This window comes from Aquarana catesbeiana, linkage group LG04 (assembly GCF_042186555.1).
Source record: "Aquarana catesbeiana isolate 2022-GZ linkage group LG04, ASM4218655v1, whole genome shotgun sequence".
NCBI lineage: Eukaryota > Metazoa > Chordata > Amphibia > Anura > Ranidae > Aquarana > Aquarana catesbeiana.
This window is the reverse complement of record NC_133327.1, coordinates 120,647,300-120,667,922: the sequence shown is the minus strand read 5'-3', so window position 1 is coordinate 120,667,922 and position 20,623 is coordinate 120,647,300. Positions and strand designations below refer to the sequence as shown.

The following is a 20,623-nucleotide window of genomic DNA, read 5'->3' as shown; positions in this document are numbered from 1 at the left end:
AACCTGCACCCTGAGGAGGAATGTCAGCCCTCCCTGATTCTGGGGGTCACCATCAGGTCTCTGGAGGTCAGGGAGAGAGATACACCTGTAAACCCTAGAGATAGTTGTGCAGGAAAATCCCAGTAGATCAGCAATATTTGAAATATTCAGACTAGCCCTTCTGGCACCAATGACTATGTCATGTTCAATGTCACTTAAATCCCCTTTCTTCCCCATTCTGATGCTTAGTTTGAACCTCAGCAAGTCATCTTCACCACGTCTAGAGGCCAGCTCTGTATAGCCTGTGTCAGACTAAACTCTAATGTTACCTACTGAAATGAATTCTCTAAATGATTCAAGTTTTCAAAAAGGTTTCATCATTAGGATAAAAGGATTTCTTTTTTTTTTCTTTGTATTCAATGAGACTTGCATTCTGCACACTGTCCACAAGATGGCACTGGGATACTTAAAGTACGCCGCTTTTTAGTATCTAACGTGCTTAAAAGTTGAACGTGCTTGCTTTTAGGAAATCTATCAGTTAAGGTACATTAGGGCTTCTGAAAAAGTCGGTCGTGTGAATGTCTTTAATGACTCTCTTGATTTAATGATTCATTGACCCAGAGAGCTTTCAGATACCAACATCTGATATTTTTCCAATTGACATAATCTGCATCTTGTTCTAAGAAAGTGGCTGACCCCAGGCAAAGATACAGAAGCCTGGGGTCAGCATAACAGCCAGGCAACTAGTATTTCATAGGACATTCAGCAATTGCAGCCTACATATTTCACTCATGATGGATTTACTCACTATAGATTATACCAAAGCTTCAGTGAATATTTACATATGGTCACTTAGCTAGCTAAGAGCGCCCATATTTACTTTTAAGAAATAGATAAGATATTATGCCTCTAGTGCTTTTAGCACTGGTTGTGATAAAATAGCGTATATTTTTTAGGACTCATTCACACCATGTCTTTTGAGCAGCATTAACCCGTATAGATTAGCATAGGGTCACCACATGGACACATTGAAAAGAATTGTATTTTATGCACCTAGTTCATATATACATGTGCAGTGGTGAAGATCCTGGACACTTTAATAAATGATCTTATATGTTTCTCCTGTAATTAAACCTTCTTACCTTACCTACCGTGTTTGCAAACATCTGAAAAAGTACGCTGAGCTCCACCTGCAGGAGGGGAGGGATGTCTATATTTATGGGGGGGGGGGGTGGACTGTAGCTGATGTGCTAGGTGTGGCTGGTTATTAATTCTAAGGGATGTGTAAGGGACATGTCTGACAGTTCTTTTTGCCGGAGGCACTCTCAACACTAATAAATCACTAGTATGGAAGGGGGTACTACATAGATCTAAGCTCAAATAAGCATTCCCACATTGCCTTGCTGTTGCCAGTTGCAGAATGAGCTAATCTGATATCAGTACCCACAGAAGATCCTGAAAACAGCTGGTATTAAATCAGGGATACAATAGACCAGAATCTTGTCCAAGGTTCAACAACCAACAACCCTGTCAATACCAAAATTCTATGGCACTCAGATCAAAAAGACTAGTGAAGAAGAAGGGGTGGGGGGAAAGAAAGGACCAGAAAAATATAAAATCTATACAAAGGAAACATCAATTCATAAATATCTCATGAATTTGACACTGGTAAAAATAAATACACACAATGATATCTAGTCTGAAAAAAAAAAAAAAAAACACGAAAGAGCAACACAAACACCACCATAATGTAGTAATAAAAGGATTCAGATTTATCAATCAAAGATAAAAAAAAATGTGTTCAGGCACATCAATACCATGGGTGGCAGATCAGAAGCACTGAGAGTAATAGTAAAGTCCCTGAGGCTGGAAAGGACTGCCAAGCATCCACAGTGCAGTACAATGACAGCTCACCTGGCTCCGCCCACTTCCAGGTATGACATCAAAGGGTATGAAATGCGTTTCAAGGAGAGTATCTCCTCTTCATTGGCCTGCCCTGTCAGACTACCTCATGCCTTTCATGCAAACAAAGTCAATCAGCCAGATGAAGAAAGCAAAATCAATCAGTGGGGACAAGATCAATTACACAGCAGCAGAGCAAAAAAAAAAAGAGTGGCATAAATCAAAAATTATTATTATAAAATTAAATATTTTATTATATAGAGAGCACTAATATAAACTATCTATGGAGTTGATTTACCAAAGGCAAACAGATTGTTCACTTTGCAAGGGAAGTTGCATTTTGCATGGCAATTTGCCCCAGAGCTTAGTAAATGAGATGAAGATCTGCTGACTTCTGTCATCACGTGATCTGGTATTCTTTGCAAAGCGAAACTTCACCACACTCACTAAGCTGTGGGGAACATCCCCTTGCAAAGTGAACAGCCTATTTGCCTTTAGTGAATCAACCCCACTTTGTTTGTTATTAATAGGTTTAAAGTAAATTGAATACCCTTTTTTGGATGGAGTAAAGCATGGTTAAAACACTTAAGGCTTTTTTTTTTCACTAACTGAGTCACATATTGGAAATTTGCCCTCACTTAAGATCATTGCTCATTTTTCTGATTTGAAAGTGCAAATATTTTACCAAGCATTTCTGCCTCTACTCTACTGTAATGACTATACTTAAAGTATATGAGAAACCCTCACCTTGTAAAACAACCCATTTAGTTTAAAGTAGAAATGAAAGGCAAAACATTTGTGTAAAGATTTAAATAAAAAAGGTTTCCCCCTTTTTATAAGTAATCACATTCCCTCTGTTTTCAGCTGCATTAATAGATAGGGGAGGAGAAACAACAGCACACTGATCTTCGCAGTGAATGGCTGTGCAGGAGTGGGGTCGTGTCAGGACAAGTCTGATCATTGGAATAGCTCCCAGTACAGCCAGAACACTAACCATGTCATTCTCTCCGGCCTAGTGTGGTCAGTTTTTAATAGGAACGCAGAGGGACTGGCAGGAACATCAGGGATTTCACACAAAGGAAGCATTACAAATAAAAGGATACTTTTTTATACAAGTACATGGTAGAGCAGACACATACCAGGAATATGAAATATTGGGTTTACTAAAGACAAATAGACTGTGCACGTTGAAAGTTCAGTTGCTCTAGAGCCTAGTAAATGAGGTGAAGCTCTACAGACTTCCATCATCCAATGATGTGCAAGCAAAAATGCTTGATTGGGTAGTCTTAAGCTCTGGAGCAACTGCACTTGAAAAGTGCACAGTCTATCTGCCCTTATTAAATTCATCCCACTGTCTCATTCAGGGCACCCTACTAAAACTGACGATCACCTTGCCAGTGCTCTATTTAAGCTTCTACTTCCACAGCAGCTTTAGACAATATTCGGTGTATGTGATCTATTCCCCTGTAAGAGTACTTGAGTCTAACAGCCAATTGCTAGGTCCCAGTGATGTCACATGAACATGGGAGTGTGATCTGACTACTATTCTTAAGCCTGGTACACTTTCAGTATGTGTATGCCACTTTCTGTTCAGATTGCGGTCTAACGTCTGGCTTCTGTTGAAGGGTTATACTGGAAGACCAGCATTTAATCAGCACTCACAGCCAATGGCTGCAACATTGGTCTGTAAATTCTGATAGAGGGGGTAAAGTAGCAGAATATCGGTATATGACAGTTGGACAAAGAACTCTGGTATGGGAGATTTTATTCCATCTTTTTGGCCAGAAAAGAATGGAAGCTCCTGACCCGACTCGTGTCTACACGTCAAGAGTCCCAGATACAGTGAATACAGTGTAGATATATATTTTCAGCATATTGCGTTGTGAAGGAATGTGATGTAAATAATAATAATAATAATCTGAAAATGTCTATTTTCTTATGTGCATACATATTTTTCTCCTTACTCATTATATAAGTATACAGGTTTGCTCTGTTCCTATATTTTTCTCAAAATGGCGGGTACCCCCTACATCCCACACATCAGAAGAACGCGGAACTGAAGATAAAACCAAGAACAGCCAGACCTCGTTATGAAGATTCTCCATTTTCTTTTTCTATCTTAACCAATGAGATGTACCTATTAGACTAACATAGCAATGACGTATTTTTGTGTATAAAACATTAGCACCGCCTTGAATAAATTAGAAGTGTAAGAAGTAACGGAGCTGAGCGTGTCTCAGAGTGTTTACTTTTATATGCATGCATATCCACACTTTTCAATTAGAGACAGCAGCAGATAACCTTGGGCTCGATTGGAGCTCTTAATCATTTCCATAACAGCTGGTGCCGAAACCCGGGACCTCAGGCTACAGTCGAAGCCGTACCGCGATAAGCATTTGGGCGTTAACTGATTGATGAGACAGGGGTTTGCGCAGCCCTAACAGTACCGGTAAGTCTTATTTATATTCTTACCACTGTACGACTTTCTTATCTTTCGGTTGATGGCTGGATTCTGTCGGTATGCTGAGACTGTCTTAGAGGCAGGTATTTCCTCGCCTGAGGTTGTTTTAACGAACCTGTCAATGGGTTTCTGCTGACTGTATTTGTTCACTGTCTGCCATTCTTTGGGCTACGAAACTCAGCAGTCTAAAAGTGCTACATGTGTGTTCTCATCTCCAGATGAGCTGTCGGCCTCTGGAGTGAGATGGGTTATTGTGGCAGTCGGTTATGGGACGGGTTACTCTGGGTTCGTCGAATCTTTGAGGGTTATCTCAGCTGCTGGCATTGCAGTCTGAAAGCATTACAGATGTATCACCCCCAGATGTGCTGTCGGCCTCTGGGAGTAACTGTAATGACGGCCTTTAACTGGGTTTAAGGGTAGTTGTCTGCCCCTGGGGTTATCTTAGCCTGCTGAAATTTTGCAGTTCGAAGAGTGGCAGGTGTAATGTCCTGTCGTGAGTGTATTTGTGGTTTACTGTTTGCTATACACGAGAGGGGTTGGGGACTGCTTAAGGTCGGAGGGGGGGCTGCCCGGGGGATCTGTTGGGTCGCGGGCCGTTGCTCCTCACTACCCCTGACGTGTTTGTTCTTGTTCTGAGATTAACCGTACATTACAGGGTTATAGCAAACAGTAGAAGCTAGGAGCGCAGTTTTATGTGCTCCCACCCAAGGAATTTGTTGATAAGAACACTGAGAAAGAATATTAACCCCTTGGTTGTATGTATTCTCCTCTTAAGCCGTTAGCCGAGAAACAGAGAGAGAAAAGAATGTGATAGTGAAGAGGAGATAAGATGTTGAAATAGTTAACAAAGTTGAAAGAAGTGGCGAAAGTTATGTTGCTGAAGAAACAGGGAGAAAAATCCTGTGTGATAAAGAAAATTGGATAAAGGAAGTTAAGAAATATGGCAATTGTATTATGTATGTGTATCACAGAGCTGATGATATGTTGGAACTTGAAACAAAGGAGGGGAGGGACAGCACTGCCCTCCGTCTAACAACCACTCCTTTCTCACCACCCAAGCACAACCCACTGTGACAACTCAGCCCGGCGGCCATCTTAGTGCACCCATGCCTTCACTTTCTACCCAGTCCAGTGCACTTCCTGCTGGCGGCCATCTTGGTACACCCAGTAAGCTTAAACAGCCTGTACTCAGCCCTCCCTGTTTTAAACCAAGATGGTTCATACCACACACCTGTCTTCCCCAATACGGGAGCATCACATTCCCAGGCCGGATATGTTAATGATGAAGAAGCATCTGAGTGGGAAGCCCAACAGCAGGCAGCAAAGCCACCCACTGATTTAACCCCCAATCCGGCTCCAGACTCTCAGTTCCGAGAGGATCTCAAACACATGCTGGCAACCGTAAGGAACAGTGCCTCTTGCCAGTCCCCGCCCCAACAACAGTCTCGGTTACCAGAAGGGGCACCAGTGATGTATGTCGCTTTTACTCTATCACAAGCAGCGGCCTTAGTGACAAGTCTGCCTGACCCAGAGAAGCAGCCAATTCCCTTCTACCACAGGATAGTGCAGATACAAGAAACTTACTCAGCTGCCTGGAGAGACTTGATCAGCCTATGCCGAATCAAAGCAGGACATGTCTTTTGGCCAGTCATGCAGACGGCCTTCAATGATGCCAGCCTGACAAGTGCCACTTCCTACACCTCAGGCGTGGAGTTCTGTGCACAACTCCATGACTGGGCAAAGGAGAAGTTGACGGATCAGAAGACCACAATATTACCCAAGAATATTACCCAAGATAAAGGGGAGTCTGAAGAAGTATCATACTAAACTCGTACAGGCCTTTGATGATCTGAGTTTCTCCCACTATGAAAAGAGACACACACGTTTCCTGCGTGGGAGTGGATGGGGTGCTCCGCTCCAGTCCATTTGTAGAGCCACTCCAAGTGGGGACATTTCCTGATTTGCTTGCCAGATTTGTGGTGTCCTCTACATATCCCTTGAATCTACTAGGAGCTGATGTGTTGTCCGGACTACAGGCCTCAATCAGGACACGCCTGAAGGGGGGATGAAGTTACATACTCCCCTATCTTTAGAAGACTAATCTGCTTTGTGTTCTCTGCCTCTCCTGATGACACTTAATGAAGCAAAAACTTCAAGTTCAATACTGCAGGAAGTACTTGACAGAATCCCTGCGTGCCTATGGTCCACAGGACCTGAAGACAACGGTCACTTAAAGGTGCCACCAGTTTCAGTCAAGCTAAAAGAGGGCGCTTCATTGCCCCGGAAACCACAATAACCCCAAGAGAATCCTAAAGAAGAACCAGGTACCTGCTGTGGATGCCTTTGACTGCAAAATACCTCACAGAGGTGGACCTTACAAACGCTTTCTTCAGTGTCCACCCTCACCCCTCCTGCTGGTACCTTTTTGCATTCATCCACGGAAAGAAACGGCAACATACCTAAACAGTTGTGCCACAAGGGGCACAGAACTTTCCAAGCCAGTTTGCAAAAGCTATGGCTATCATCCTTGACACATGACAGGAGGAACACCCGGAAGTGATTCTATTCCAACATGTTGATGACCTTCTCCTTTGTGCAGCTGACTTACCCCCTGTTAAAGTCACCTCAGAAAGCCTGTTGTGCTATCTTGCCAACCAGGGCTGCAGAGCCTCAAAGCCCAAATTGCAGTGGTGCTCAACACCTGTCATTTTCTTTGGACTAATTTCCTAGTGCAGAGCATGGATTCCAGAAGCCTTCCTACTGATGCTCTGCAATCAGACCCTTCCAGATGTCTCCTGAAGAAATATCTAAGTTTGAGGCCCTCAAGTGTGCCATCTCAGGCGCTAGGGCTCCCAGACTACGACAAAACACTCAAGCTCTTTGTATCCGAACGTCTGGGACATGCTGCAGGTGTACTCACCCAATCACACGGCATCAGCCTACGCCCCGTAGGATATTATTCCTGTCGGCTGGATGCGGTAGCAAGAGGAGGCCTATTGTGTCTGCGAGCTGGCTTTGCTATACAAGCCTTGCTTGACAAAACTTTGAACTTGGTCCTCGGACACTGCCTCGTTCTGCTTGCTCCCCATGACCTTGTTGCCATATTCAACCAAGATCCAGCCGAAACACTTGTCCACTACCAGACACTTGAGACTCCTGTGTTCCCTCCTACTGGACAGCATTACTCTATTAAGTTGTCAAACACTGAACCCTACCACCCTTCTTCCACTTCTCGAGGGGGGAAAGGAGGAGGAGGAGTAGAGTCTTGACTTGTCACCCCATGACCACACAGGAGGCAGAGCTGTAAGCACTTACTACAGCATGTAAATGGGCAGAGGTAAAAAGAGCCAACATTCATATGGACTCAAGATATGCTTTCAGCATTGCCCATGATTATGGTGTTATCTAGGACAGAGGATTCCTGATGGCTGCAGGAACACCTGTGAAAACTTGATTGATGCCTTCCTTCTCACAACCCAAGTGACTATTATGAGTAAAAGCACACGACAAACTGAACTCAAAGGAAGCTTAAGGCAATCATCTAGCCAATTCAGCTGCCAAACAGACAGCTGGTGGTCCACGGGAAGTGGACAGTAGGGTGGTAGAAGAAGACCACCCCGTGCTTACCTTACAGACTTTCCCAGTGGACAGAGTTTATTTAAAAGAACTACAGGAAACAACAAGTCCGGATAAGAAGGAAAGCTGGAAACGGAGAGGAGCAACTCTCAGAAATGGACTATTCGAGTGCAACAAGAAGCCTTGTCTACCCAGGAGTATGTACCCAGCCGTGGTGCAATGGGCACATGGAGCTGCCCACTTGACAAAAACTTTTATGAACTCTCTTATCAACAAGTGTTGCACCAAGAGTTACTCCACTGACCGACAACTCCTGCAGATCATGCATTATCTGCACCAAATGTAACCCAGGACGCACAGAAAAAACACAGAAGAAGCACCTGGCAAAAGCCCTATACCCCATTCCAGAGGATGCAAATTGATCATTCTCAAGTGCCAAGAAGTGGCAGATTCGAATACGCTCTAGTGGAAGTGGTCACGACTGCCAGGACCACAGCTAAGAAACTACTAAGTGAGATAGTATGTAGATTTGGGGTCCCAGAGGTGATATTGAGAGATCAGGGACCAGCCTTAACAGCAACCCTTACTAAACAGAGTTGGGCAGCACTGGGGGTTCAGTTGGCACTACACATCCCATACCACCCTCAAAGTAGCGGGAAGGTAGAAAGGATGAATGGGACACTAAAAACAGGATGTTAAAGATGGCCCAAGAGACTAACATGAGTTGGCCAGACAGTTAGCCCATTGCCCTGTTCAGTGTCAGACACACCCCCAGGGGAAACATGCCCTATCCCCTTATGAAATTTTGTTTGGTTCAGCTCCCAGACTTGGTTGTTACTTTCCACAACAGTTACAGTTGCAGTCTGATGTGTTGACTAATTATGTAACCACATTATCACGAGAATTAACCTGAATGCATGTCCAGGTGTTTTCTTCCATTCCAGATCCTGAATTAGATACAGGAACACACCAACTACTGTCTGGAGATCCTTGAGCCAAGTTATGATGGTCCATTCCAAGTTTTGCTGACCACAGCCACCTCAGTCAAGTTGGCCAGGAAGAACACCTGAATGCACGCTTATCACTGCAGGAGAGCGTGTTTTCGGGTGCTGCATATCCTTTTTCTGTTTGATCTAGGGGGGAGGGGCCCAGGGGGTGGCCATCACAAAAATGATAACATAATTACGTTTTGGTGTAACTCTTCAGGTACACATGTGACCACCTTTACCTTAGATTACTGTGACATAGTACCTTGTCCGTTTGACCCTTCATGGTGATGCCATTGGTACAGTGATATCCCTGACGGTAAGGACATATATGTATGCCACACAGACAGTTACTGGGGACAGAGTTGTGGTTTCTGTGGGGGCCAGTGGGTTGGAACACAGGGCCAGACTGGGCGACCACAGAGTGCATTAGACAAAAAAGATGAAAATAGAAAGCCCCCATATCCTAACCAAAGATACCCCTGATACATACACTGACCCAGCACACAGTCAGAGGAGGAAGCGAGCAGCTCTCTCCGGAAGCTTTGATCCTCATGTATACATACATGTCATAAGGGTTACAAGGGGGGTCCCTGATGAATTTAAAGCCAGGGATCAGGTAAAAGCTGGTTTTGAGTCTTTGATCCCCATAACAACTGTCAGCAAGAATGTAGATTGGATTAACTACATGTCATGGTTATGCAATAGAGTTTGTCGATCAGCATACCTGTCTCCATGTGTTCATCTCTAGAGACCAGCTGACCCTCACCTGACTGCTTTTGTAACCTCTCCTCTAAGCATGGCCCCACCCCAGGCCCTATCAGGGAACCCTATATTAACCTGTGCACCGCAAGCCAGCAGTGCTGATCAACCATTGTGTGTTAGCCTCTATGTGTACTTGCTGTGTTTCCTGCATCTGATTCCTGTTACCGACTTTGGCCTGTTCCCGACCATCCCTGTTTGCCTGTGACCCTGATGTTCCAGCCTGCTGCCTCCTTCCTCTTCTCCTGTAGTCTACGGTGAGCGTGAGCTGTGAGACCCTGGGGGCCGCGACCTGGAGCCAGACTGCAGCGCAGTCCATCCTTACCATTAAAGGCTCTGGTGAATACCTGCTGGCTCTTAGACTCCGCGCCCTGGGGAATCTATGCTCTAGCTCCCAGTGGGATCTGTGTCAGTGATCCAGTAGACCTGCTTCCCGAACCTCCCAGGGTTCAATCCGCAGCAGTCACCCGTAGGGTCCACTACCTTGCGGTGCACTCCTGATCCCAACGGTGTGCATCTGTCACCCAGCCTCTAGGTGACCTGACACTACACATATTATAACCAACAGAGATTTGTAAATTACACTAAAGATGCCCTCCAGGGAATTGCTGACCAGTTAGCCCCCACTTCCTACATGACATTCCAGGACCTGATGGCCTTAGACATGGTGCTAGCTGGGAAAGGAGGTGTTTTGTAAAATCATAGGAAAAAACGGGAACCCGTTGTACATACATTCCTGATAATACTGGCCCAAATGGTAAGGTTACTCTAGCTATAAAGAAATTAGAAGATCTGTCACTGGAGTTGAAGAAGAACTCAGGTATCACAGACCCATGGGATCAATACTTTAGCTAGATGAGTGGGTGGCAGAAGGTGCTCGCCCAGATACGGGTAACGGTATTAATAATCCTGGTTCTTTTAGCCCTGATTGTATGCTGTATTCTACCTTTCGTAAAAAGTTAATGAGCAAGGCTGTAGAGAATAGCACACCTACATTTCTCCAACAAGAAGAAGAGGACCTCCTTATGATGGAAGATGACAAACCCTTCACTCCTCTACAGTCACTCCCTGTCCATAATCTCACAATCCTATAGGGTTATAGGGATAGATAGCGCCTGACTGCACCTCTCCAGCTGTATCGAGGAGGGAAGTGAACAGTTGCTGCCCAATTCTATATACAGCCTAAAAGAGTTGCTGAGGAGAAGGGCCAGGCCGGCGGGTACCCCCTACATCCCACACATCAGAAGAACGCGGAACTGAAGATAAAACCAAGGACAGCCAGACCTCGTTATGAAGATTCTCCATTTTCTTTTTCTATCTTAACCAATGAGATGTACCTATTAGACTAACATAGCAATGACGTATTTTTGTGTATAAAACATTAGCACCGCCTTGAATAAATTAGAAGTGTAAGAAGTAACGGAGCTGAGCGTGTCTCAGAGTGTTTACTTTTATATGCATGCATATCCACACTTTTCAATTAGAGACAGCAGCAGATAACCTTGGGCTCGATTGGAGCTCTTAATCATTTCCATAACAGCGTCACAAGCGAACAGGCGGTACACTTCTGTTTTAACAGACATTCTAACCTTTTAAAAATCAACCTATGCATCCTAAAACCAGACAAGTTCCGCAAAACCATATATATTTTTAGCCTTATACAAAACTCGTTTCTCTGCAGTATGTTCTTGCAGGTTCCTTCATCTGTCTTAAATGATGTCAGCAAGCAAGCTTTTTGCACAGAAAGAGGAATGTAGCAAATTGATGGGGAAGTCACAAGTAGCTTCAACATAAAATACAAGAAATATGATTCTTAGCTAAAATTCTAAATCAGTCTTACTATACACATAACTATGGCCATAAAAACTGACCCCTGTTCCTACTTCATTCCCCCCTTTGATCATAATCATAGCGATTAATATGAGCGAGATTAAGCATCACTAAATAGCATACAGTTTTGTTTTGTTTTTTTTTTTTATGATGACCTCACTAGCAGGCACAAAACATTCTTCCACCGAGATTATTCCCCATTGTAGGCTCCAGCTGGCTCTCTCATTAACTTATAAAACACTGGGATAGCGACCCTCGGCCCATGGTAACAATAAGAATGCAAAAAGAGTAAAAATATTAGCACTCCATACACTATAGGGAGAATCAGAAAATAATTAAAACTTGTCTCTACAATACTTGAGTTGGTGATCAGGGTATGGTTTACCAGCTTACCGGTGGAGCTAAAGCTCCGGATGGTTAGCCAAGTTTTTTAGGGAGCATAAGTAGGGTTATAACAGGTTATCTGATTTTCAACGGAGCACATTGAAAAGGTAGTCCCATTATGTATGCAAGTACCAGTCTCTGTGCCCTTGCATTGATAATGAGAGTGCCACAGTAACATCTTGGTAGCTATGGATCCTACTCTGGTGGTCCTTATACAAGGGTCACATGAATTACCCTCCCCCCTTTTTAGCTCGGCCAGTATCACTGCTATGACTATCAACAGTCTCGTTATAAAGATTTTAGTAAACATTACACTGATGAATATCCTCAGGCTTCAGCTTGTGCGTAGACCAACCAGCGTCCGGGCTGTGGTTGGAGCAGAGCTTAGTAGATATCCTTTATCTTCCGCCGTGCGTTGAGCCAGCAGCTTCCAGGAGTGTGTTGGCCGCAGGGCTGCAGTCTGTCTATCTTCTGCCGTGCGTAAATTCAGCAGCTTCCAGGGGTGTGCTGAACACAGGGCTGGAGTTCTTCCTTCTGATTTCTCTGGTCAATCTCAATCTCAAAGGATCTTGGGGATCTACTGTACTGTGCCAGGAGTCTGTGAGGTCAGCAGCTCGTTTTACCCTGGAGTGGTGTATCCAGGGTGTCACCTCAGCTACCTTAATGGCTGTTGGGGTAGATAGCAGAACAGTGTAAGGACCTCTCCATTTTGGCCCTAGTGGGGTTAAGTTCCACTTCTTTACCCACACTGTGTCTCCTGGTTTAAAGGGGTGTACTGGGTTCGACAAGCTTACAGGCAGTTTCTCTTGAACCCATTTCCCTATGTCTTGCTTACTATCCCCAAGTCTCTGTATCAGTTCACGGTTAACTACCCCTCCTATCTGATGCAAGTCTCCTCTTATCCCTCTAATGATGGGTGGGGGCCTACAATACAGTACCTCAAAAAGGGACAGATTTGTCCTCTTTATTGGGGTACTCCAAATTCTCAGTAAAGCAATGGGCAACATCAAGGTCCATTTCATTTGGATTTCCTGACAGAGCTTGGCCAGTTGTGACTTAAGCGTACAGTTCATTCGTTCAACTTTTGCAGAGCTTTGGGGCCTATATGCAGTGTGTAGTTTCCAAGTAATCTTAAGTGCTGTTGCTAATTCCTGGAGGCACTTGTGGACAAAGGCAGGGCCATTGTCTGAGCCTATATCTGGGGATAAACATCTTTTACAAAACTGCTTCCGTCAGTAAAGTACTCAACGTTTGGATTTTCCAAGGGGCTGTCTTTCAAGTCTGGTCGGCTTGCATATCCATTACCTGGAGACTGTCATGAGTTAGGGGTTCCTGTGAGGTGGGGAGCAGAGTGGCTGGGTTTAAAGTGTTTACAGTCTCTAAGTGGATACGAGGATTTTCACACAGCATAGCTTGATATTTAACCATTTGACTGTTAGTAAACCATTGATTTCCATTGTAATCCATTAATGCCTGTACTTGGTGTGGGACTCGGACATAAGTCTCCTGACCTAATGACAACTTGTCAGCTTCCGCCACAAGGAGGGCTGTTGCTGCGATGGCCCGCAGGCAGGATGGTCATCCCTGAGCTACAGTGTCCAGTTGTTTTGAAAGGTATGCTACAGGGCGCTGCCAAGACCCAGAGCATTGTGTCAGGACTCCTACTGCTATTCCTTGTTTTTCACTGACATACAAATAGAAGACTTTTTGGCTATCTGGCAAGCCTAGCGCAGGAGCCTGTATTAGGGAGACCTTAATGTCTTGGAATGCTCTGTTTTGTTGTTGCCCCCATTGAAAGGGTTCCTTTTCTCCCCCCCTTTGTGGATTCATAGAGGGGTCTGGCTTTTGTGGCAAAGTCCGGTATCCAGATTCAGCAGAATCCTGCCACCCCCAGGAATTCACGTACTTGCCGTCTGGTAGTCGGGGTGGGAATCTGACAAACAGCTTCTTTCCTGCCTTCTCCCAATTGTCTCTGTCCTTGTGATACTCTGAATCCCAGGTACTTTACAGTCTCTTGTCAAAATTGTACCTTTCTCCGGGACACCTTATAACCTGCCTCCCACAGTAATTGTAACAGTTCATTAGTGACCGATGGGTGCATGGTCATTACAGCCTGATTGACCGCTCTGAGGTCTTGAACAGGACGACAGTGAGCTGTTCCGGGTTTCTGCACTGGGAGTAGAGGTGTATTCCAGGGAGACTGACAGGGTTTTAGAATTCCATAGTGTAGGAATTTGTTTAAGGACTTTTGTATTCCTACTAGGGCTTTTAGAGGGACTGGGTACTGTTTCAGGCTGACTGGAGTGGCTCCTGATTTTAATTCAATAAGGATTGGGGGAACGTGTCTGGCTAATCCTGGTGGGTTGTCTTCTGCCCATAGTCCCGGGATATCTTGCAGTATGCGGGCTTCAAAGGGATGGGGCAATTTTAGGATAGCCTGTCCGTCAGATTGGAAGTATATGTATGCTCTGAGTTTAGCAAGTAAGTCTCTGCCCAGCAAGGGAATAGGGGAATCCGGCATGTACAGGAACTGATGTTGGACTTGATGCCCCCCCCCCCAAAACTACAAAGTCTTTCTAATAGGAAGGGTCTTTTGCCTTTATATTCTGCACTGCTCGGTTAATTCTGTGTCTCTCCTCAGTATTAAAAAGGGTCAATAAAAGTTGCTGGCAGTCCGACCAAGTGGGGTTATGGGCCTGAGTTATTGATCGGAGCAAATCTGTGATGGCTTGGGGCTTCTCAGTGTAGGCAGGGTTATGAATCTTCCAGTTCAGTAAATCTGTTGTGGTAAAAAGGGGTGTAGACTAGAGTCCGATGTTCCTCCACCGCCTGTACTCTTAGGGGCATTTGCAGAGGTATAGATGTATAGGGACTAATGCGCAAAGACCACAACCTAAACTGGAAATATCCAACCTAAGACTACCACTATGGTACCAGGTAAAGAGCTGCCAACATAGATGGGTCCACTCAGCACCCCCAAAGAAAAGCAATAAGTTCACATAAAATATGTGGCGCTACTCTATCATCCAGTACCATACCAGCAATTCTGATCCAATCAATAATCTCCTATAACAAAAGATAAAGGGATAAGCAATGTGTCTACCGGTAACTCCAAAATACTAATTCCTAACAAAAAAATGTAAAATCTGAACTGATAATTGCCCCATGCTGAAGTCCATCAAAAAAATCATCAGTGCCAAATATATGTAAAATATGTGAGTGAACATCAACTATTAAAGTGCCAAGTGCAAAGTGAGATTCCTGATGTATTAGCCACCACGCATATAAAGGAGAGAGTGACACTATATAAATATATACGAAACTAGATGTGGCTGGAATAATAGCCCCCCAAAATTAACTGAGAAGGAAATGATTCCTGGTGCTAAAATAGTGAAAAAATAGCAAATAAACAGCTCTTTTAGGGTGTAGCAAATAATAATGTTCTAAATAGCAAACTATCCCACTGTGCATGAGTGTTAAAATGAAAAAATATATGAACTGTGATACAAGATGCGAGAAGGATCCCCGCATCAATATGGATGCACAATACCTTAATCAAAAATCAAACAGTGATAATTGTGCAATCATGCCATCATCAACGCATTAATACGCTATAAAAATATATACATAAATATATAGACAGACACCCCACATCCAGAGTGCAGAGGTGTCGTCCCAAAGTGACAGTAGTGCAATTCAGTCCACAAAATTTAAATAAAAACGCGCAACTGTGATAAGTAGTGTCCACACAAGCAGTCTTTAAATAAAGTGCAGATATAAAGTGACTGGTGCTGTTCTTCTATTTAGATTCTGGTGCACACGCCAAGTGTTTCCCCCAGCCTCTCACCTCCAGCAGCGGCCCCCAGTGGGCCAAGTAGGGCAGATAGACAGTCTTGGGGTAGAGAGGATGGGTTTCCTGGAACGGTGTCCGTGGATCTGGCTCTCTGACTCTCCTCCCGCCGCTCACAGTAATCCCAGCAATGGTAGTTAGGAAAAAAGGAGAGGTCCCATAGTGTAGTAGTTTCGAGTAAGTTTTATTAAGAAAACGTAATACCTTACATTCAAATAAACAGCGAGCAATGGATGATATAGTAAGCTTCCAGGTTCGGCCGTCCCCGAGAAGCGTCGGCACCTGGCTCCTCCTACTCTGACGCGTTGCGTCACACCACGTGACTTTATCAAAGGGAACTTGGAGAATTTGGGAATTTTGGAGTTACCGTTAGGCACATTGCTTATCCCTTTATCTTTTGTTATAGGAGATTATTGATTGGATCAGAATTGCTGGTTTGGTACTGGATGATAGAGTAGCGCCACATATTTTATGTGAATTTGCAGAGGTATGTTGAAAGACGGGGCAAGGGTGCGGCTGTTTGCATCAGGATTTCTCGGAGTGGAAGTGGACACTTGATTGGGGAGCCCATTGACTACTACTGAGTTCCCTATTTCTGTCCTGCCTATACCCAAAGTGTTACGGTTCGGAGTATATTTACTGAGATTTGGCATTGACAAACTTGCTGAATCTGATGTAGGTGGACAACAACTTAAGTCCCCTTGTTTACTGGATGGGGCATTTGGACATGGCTCTGACCTGTCTCTGTCTGAGGTGTGTTCATCTACATACGGGGGAGGCTGATCTGTCTCTTCGGGTTGAGAATATATGTGTTTTGTTTGTTTTGTCAGTGGTACTACTCTTGTCATAACCATAATTCTACACTGTTCCTCTTTTTGTGGCTTCTATCCACTGCAGGTCTTTATCTCCCATTTATTCAAAGGATGCACAATCATCCAGACGGACGTTTTCTCCTAGCTGACTGACTGACTGACTGACTGAGGATTTGTCCGAAAGATGCACAATCATCTGGACGAACATTCCTCCTGACTGACTGGCTGAGGATTTATCCGAGAGATGCACAATCATCTAGACGGATATTCCTCCTGACTGGCTGGCTGAGGATTTATCCGAGAGATGCATAATCATCTGGACGGATATTCCTCCTGACTGGCTGGCTGAGGATTTATCCGAGAGATGCACAATCATCTGGACGGATATTCCTCCTGACTGGCTGAGGATTTATTTGAGGGATGCACAATCATCCGAACGAACAGTCCTCCTGTCTGGCTGAGGATTTATTCGAGGGATGCACTATCATCCGAACGAACAGTCCTCCTGGAAGGTGCGTCTTGGTCATGTTTCTGTGAGTCTGACATAATAGTCTCAAATAATCAGTCAATGGTCTCTAAGTCAAGGGTTCCCTGTGGGGGCCACCGCGCTCCATAGCGGGGCCAATCTTTCTCACACAATGTTATCAATTTCTCAGGGCTAAGTTTTAAATTGCAGTTCTTAGCAAATCCCTTCCTAAAGTTGGAGATCATGGATTGGAGGGGAGATTCAACACTATATTTCCCACCCATACTTATAACCTAAAAGACACCAAGACAGACACAGAGGGTAGGGTAAATAATGAAAATTCAGTAAGGGGTCTGAATCCTCGACACAAAGAGGAACAATAGACAACGCTTCCCTTGGTCAGTGGCCTGGGCGCGGTCTCCCGGCCAGAAAACGCACTTAGAAGAAGACCACGGTCACCTCACCACAAAGTGATGTCTCATACACACATCAATCATACCAGACACTCCCACCCGAAAATTACTGACTGACTGAGGATTCGTCCGAAAGATGCACAATCATCTGAACGGATGTCTCTCTCGGAAGGTGATCAGGCTTCCCTTCTCTCGATCCGTCGAGAGGCTGGCTGGCTATCTGACTGTTATCCAAAAACAGAAGTAAAAAGACTCTCACCTGTTCCCGTTGGAGCTCCAGCTATCTTTTTCTCAGATTCCCAGGTCCTTTTGACGCTACCAAGGTCGTCCACAGCAGGCCACCAAATGGGACACAGCGCAGTCTCCTAGATAACAGTTCTAGAAGGCGCCTTTTGAGACTACGATATAGCCCGCAGGGCTGGCCTCTCGGACCACTCCTTGTAGGTCTGGTGGAAAACAGTGCCACCTGCCTCAACAGGTCACACCGATATTCCCCCCTCACGGCCAAATGCACCAAATAAAGTAGCAGAATATCGGTATATGACAGTTGGACAAAGAACTCTGGTATGGGAGATTTTATTCCATCTTTCTGGCCAGAAAAGAATGGAAGCTCCTGACCCGACTCGTGTCTACACGTCAAGAGTCCCAGATACAGTAAATACAGAGTAGATATATATTTTCAGCATATTGCGTCACAAGCGAACAGGCAGTACACTTCTGTTTTAACAGACATTCTAACCTTTTAAAAATCAACCTATGCATCCTAAAACCAGACTAATTCTGCCAAACCATATATATTTTTAGCCTTATACAAAACTCGTCTCTCTGCAGTATGTTCTTGCAGGTTCCTTCATCTGTCTTAAATGATGTCAGCAAGCAAGCTTTTTGCACAGAAAGAGGAATGTAGCAAATTGATGGGGAAGTCACAAGTAGCTTCAACATAAAATACAAGAAATATGATTCTTAGCTGAAATTCTAAATCAGTCTTACTACACACATAACTATGGTCATATAAACTGACCCCTGTTCCTACTTCAGGGGGAGTCCCCACTGTCACAATAGAATTGCACAGTGGGAGAGATCCCTGCATCAACATAATTGAATGGGAAATAAACTACATGTATATCCAGCTTTAGAGCCCAATCTCAGGGGACACTAATGATTTTAGCGATGGCTGTGACAGAAAGAAGGAGACGGGGTGCACAGGCAAGAAGAGGATTAGGGTTGTTGGGGGAAGGGGGTTCTTTTATCCACTGTCCTTTTCACCTCTTTAGTAGTGGCAGCAACAAAGTACCTTATTGTTTTCTTTGTGCTCTCCCAAATTCTCCATGCTGAGCAAAGTTATTTTTTAAATGTAAATTGTTTCATTTCTCAGAATTGCTCCATATGTAAGCGGGCAATATTTTTTATAGAGGTGTTCCACTAATGTATTACTTCCAGGAACCATGGTTAGACCAACTTTGTTTTTATAGTTCCATAGATGTAGGCCATACGAGTCTGTGAAAGTTGGTGGATTTTCATAAACTTCAAAATATTTTTCCCAGGATGTATACAAAATTGGGTAGAAACGATGAGGATGAAAGTAAAATATATCTTGACATACAGTATCTACCAAAAATGTAAATACTGTCTCTCCACACAACTTTTTCATAACACATGTGAATACTCCTGGTCCTTGGTGTGCCCATTCCCATCCTTTGTATTCCACTACAAAATTTTCCATAAACTCCCAGGTCACGTTATGAAAGGGGGCAGCCCAAAAACACTACTGCTGGTAACTCTAGTAGTCTCAGCTGCTACAAAATGATCCTTAGGTATTGGGCGAATGGAGATGACATCGGTATCCATATAAATTCCACCATGTTTCCACATCATAGCAAACCTGCTGGCATCAGAAATAACATGGGTCCAGTACTGTTCTTTTTTGGGGTTTACCTGGAAATATATTGAAAACACATAGAAAAGCAGTGAAACGTATTGATTGCTAAAAGGTTTTATTCAACTCTGTACACAGAAATGGTAGACCAATGGAAACAACCAAAGACATGCTGGTAGGTTAATTGGCTTCTGTCCAAAATTGGCCCTAGTATATGAATGGGGACCTTGGATTGAGGGTAGGGATTGATGTGAGTGTGCGATGTTCAGGGTTAGGGACAAGGGTCAGGGTTGTAGACCCACACTCACTCAGGTTGAACTGGATGGACTGGTGTCTTTATTCAACCTTACTAACTATGTAACTATGTAACTATGTAACCTTATAAAGCATGTCTGGTTCTTTTCTGTATATGAGAAGAATTCCAATGGGGTCTATTACATTTTCAAGCTTTGTTCACACAGGCTTCAGCTTGTATGAGAGCAGTGTGTACAGCAAGCTACTGCAAAGCATCTGTAAAGCTTTCATCAAGGTTCAAACAGCTAAGCTGAAGTCTTTAGAGAAACTTCAGTTTTCGTACGGCTATGTTTGGTACTGAGTCTGCCAGGGGTATATGCTGCCTGAAACGTCTTTTTCTGCTGCCACACTAACAGAAGCAGCAGACTAGTGATCTCATCTCATCTATACACTTATTGGCTTCACATTTTGTTCCCTCTTCTATTCAGGGCTCTGTTGTCCAGGGGATTGCCCGAGCCTTATACCAAGTCAAATTCAGGTACTTCCACTACTTTTTCTACTCTACTGCATTTAAAAAAAAAATACATTTACCAATGCAATAATAAACACAGAGCTGGATAACTGTACAGTTGTACAGTTAATATTTCCTGGGAGTTCGATTTTAAGACCTATATTCAAAGCAGAACTTCACCCAAAAGGGTCTCCTCCCCTTTGCTCATAGCCTTCTGGGACATGTCACAGGTGCCAGGAGGCTGCAGGTCTCCTCCCCTCGGCATGTAATTGTTGGAAAGTCTTAGAAACCAGATAACATATTGGCATTTTCATCAACAAGTACCAGTGGAGACAGCAGATGTTGCCATCTAACCTTACTGTATATTGTGCAATCCAAACTCCTAGGGGCTGACATATGAAAAATATGTTTAGGAAAACAAATATCCTTGCAGCCTATAACATCTAGTCAGAATTCTTGTTTTATTTTCATGTCATTACTGAAGAAATGACAGATGGAATCATCAGAAGGATTGCCACAAGCATTTACAAACTCTTATTAGCCCAATTTTTTACATTAGCCCTATAGTGAGGCAATTGCAG

The 20,623-nt window shown here is 44.0% G+C and overlaps 1 pseudogene; it reads right to left on the bottom strand.

Moving 5' to 3' along the window:
* Positions 1 to 1,732: 1,732 nt before the first annotated feature.
* LOC141139436 (alpha-1,4-N-acetylglucosaminyltransferase-like) overlaps positions 1,733 to 20,623 on the bottom strand; it is a 63,826-nt pseudogene continuing 44,935 nt past the window's right edge.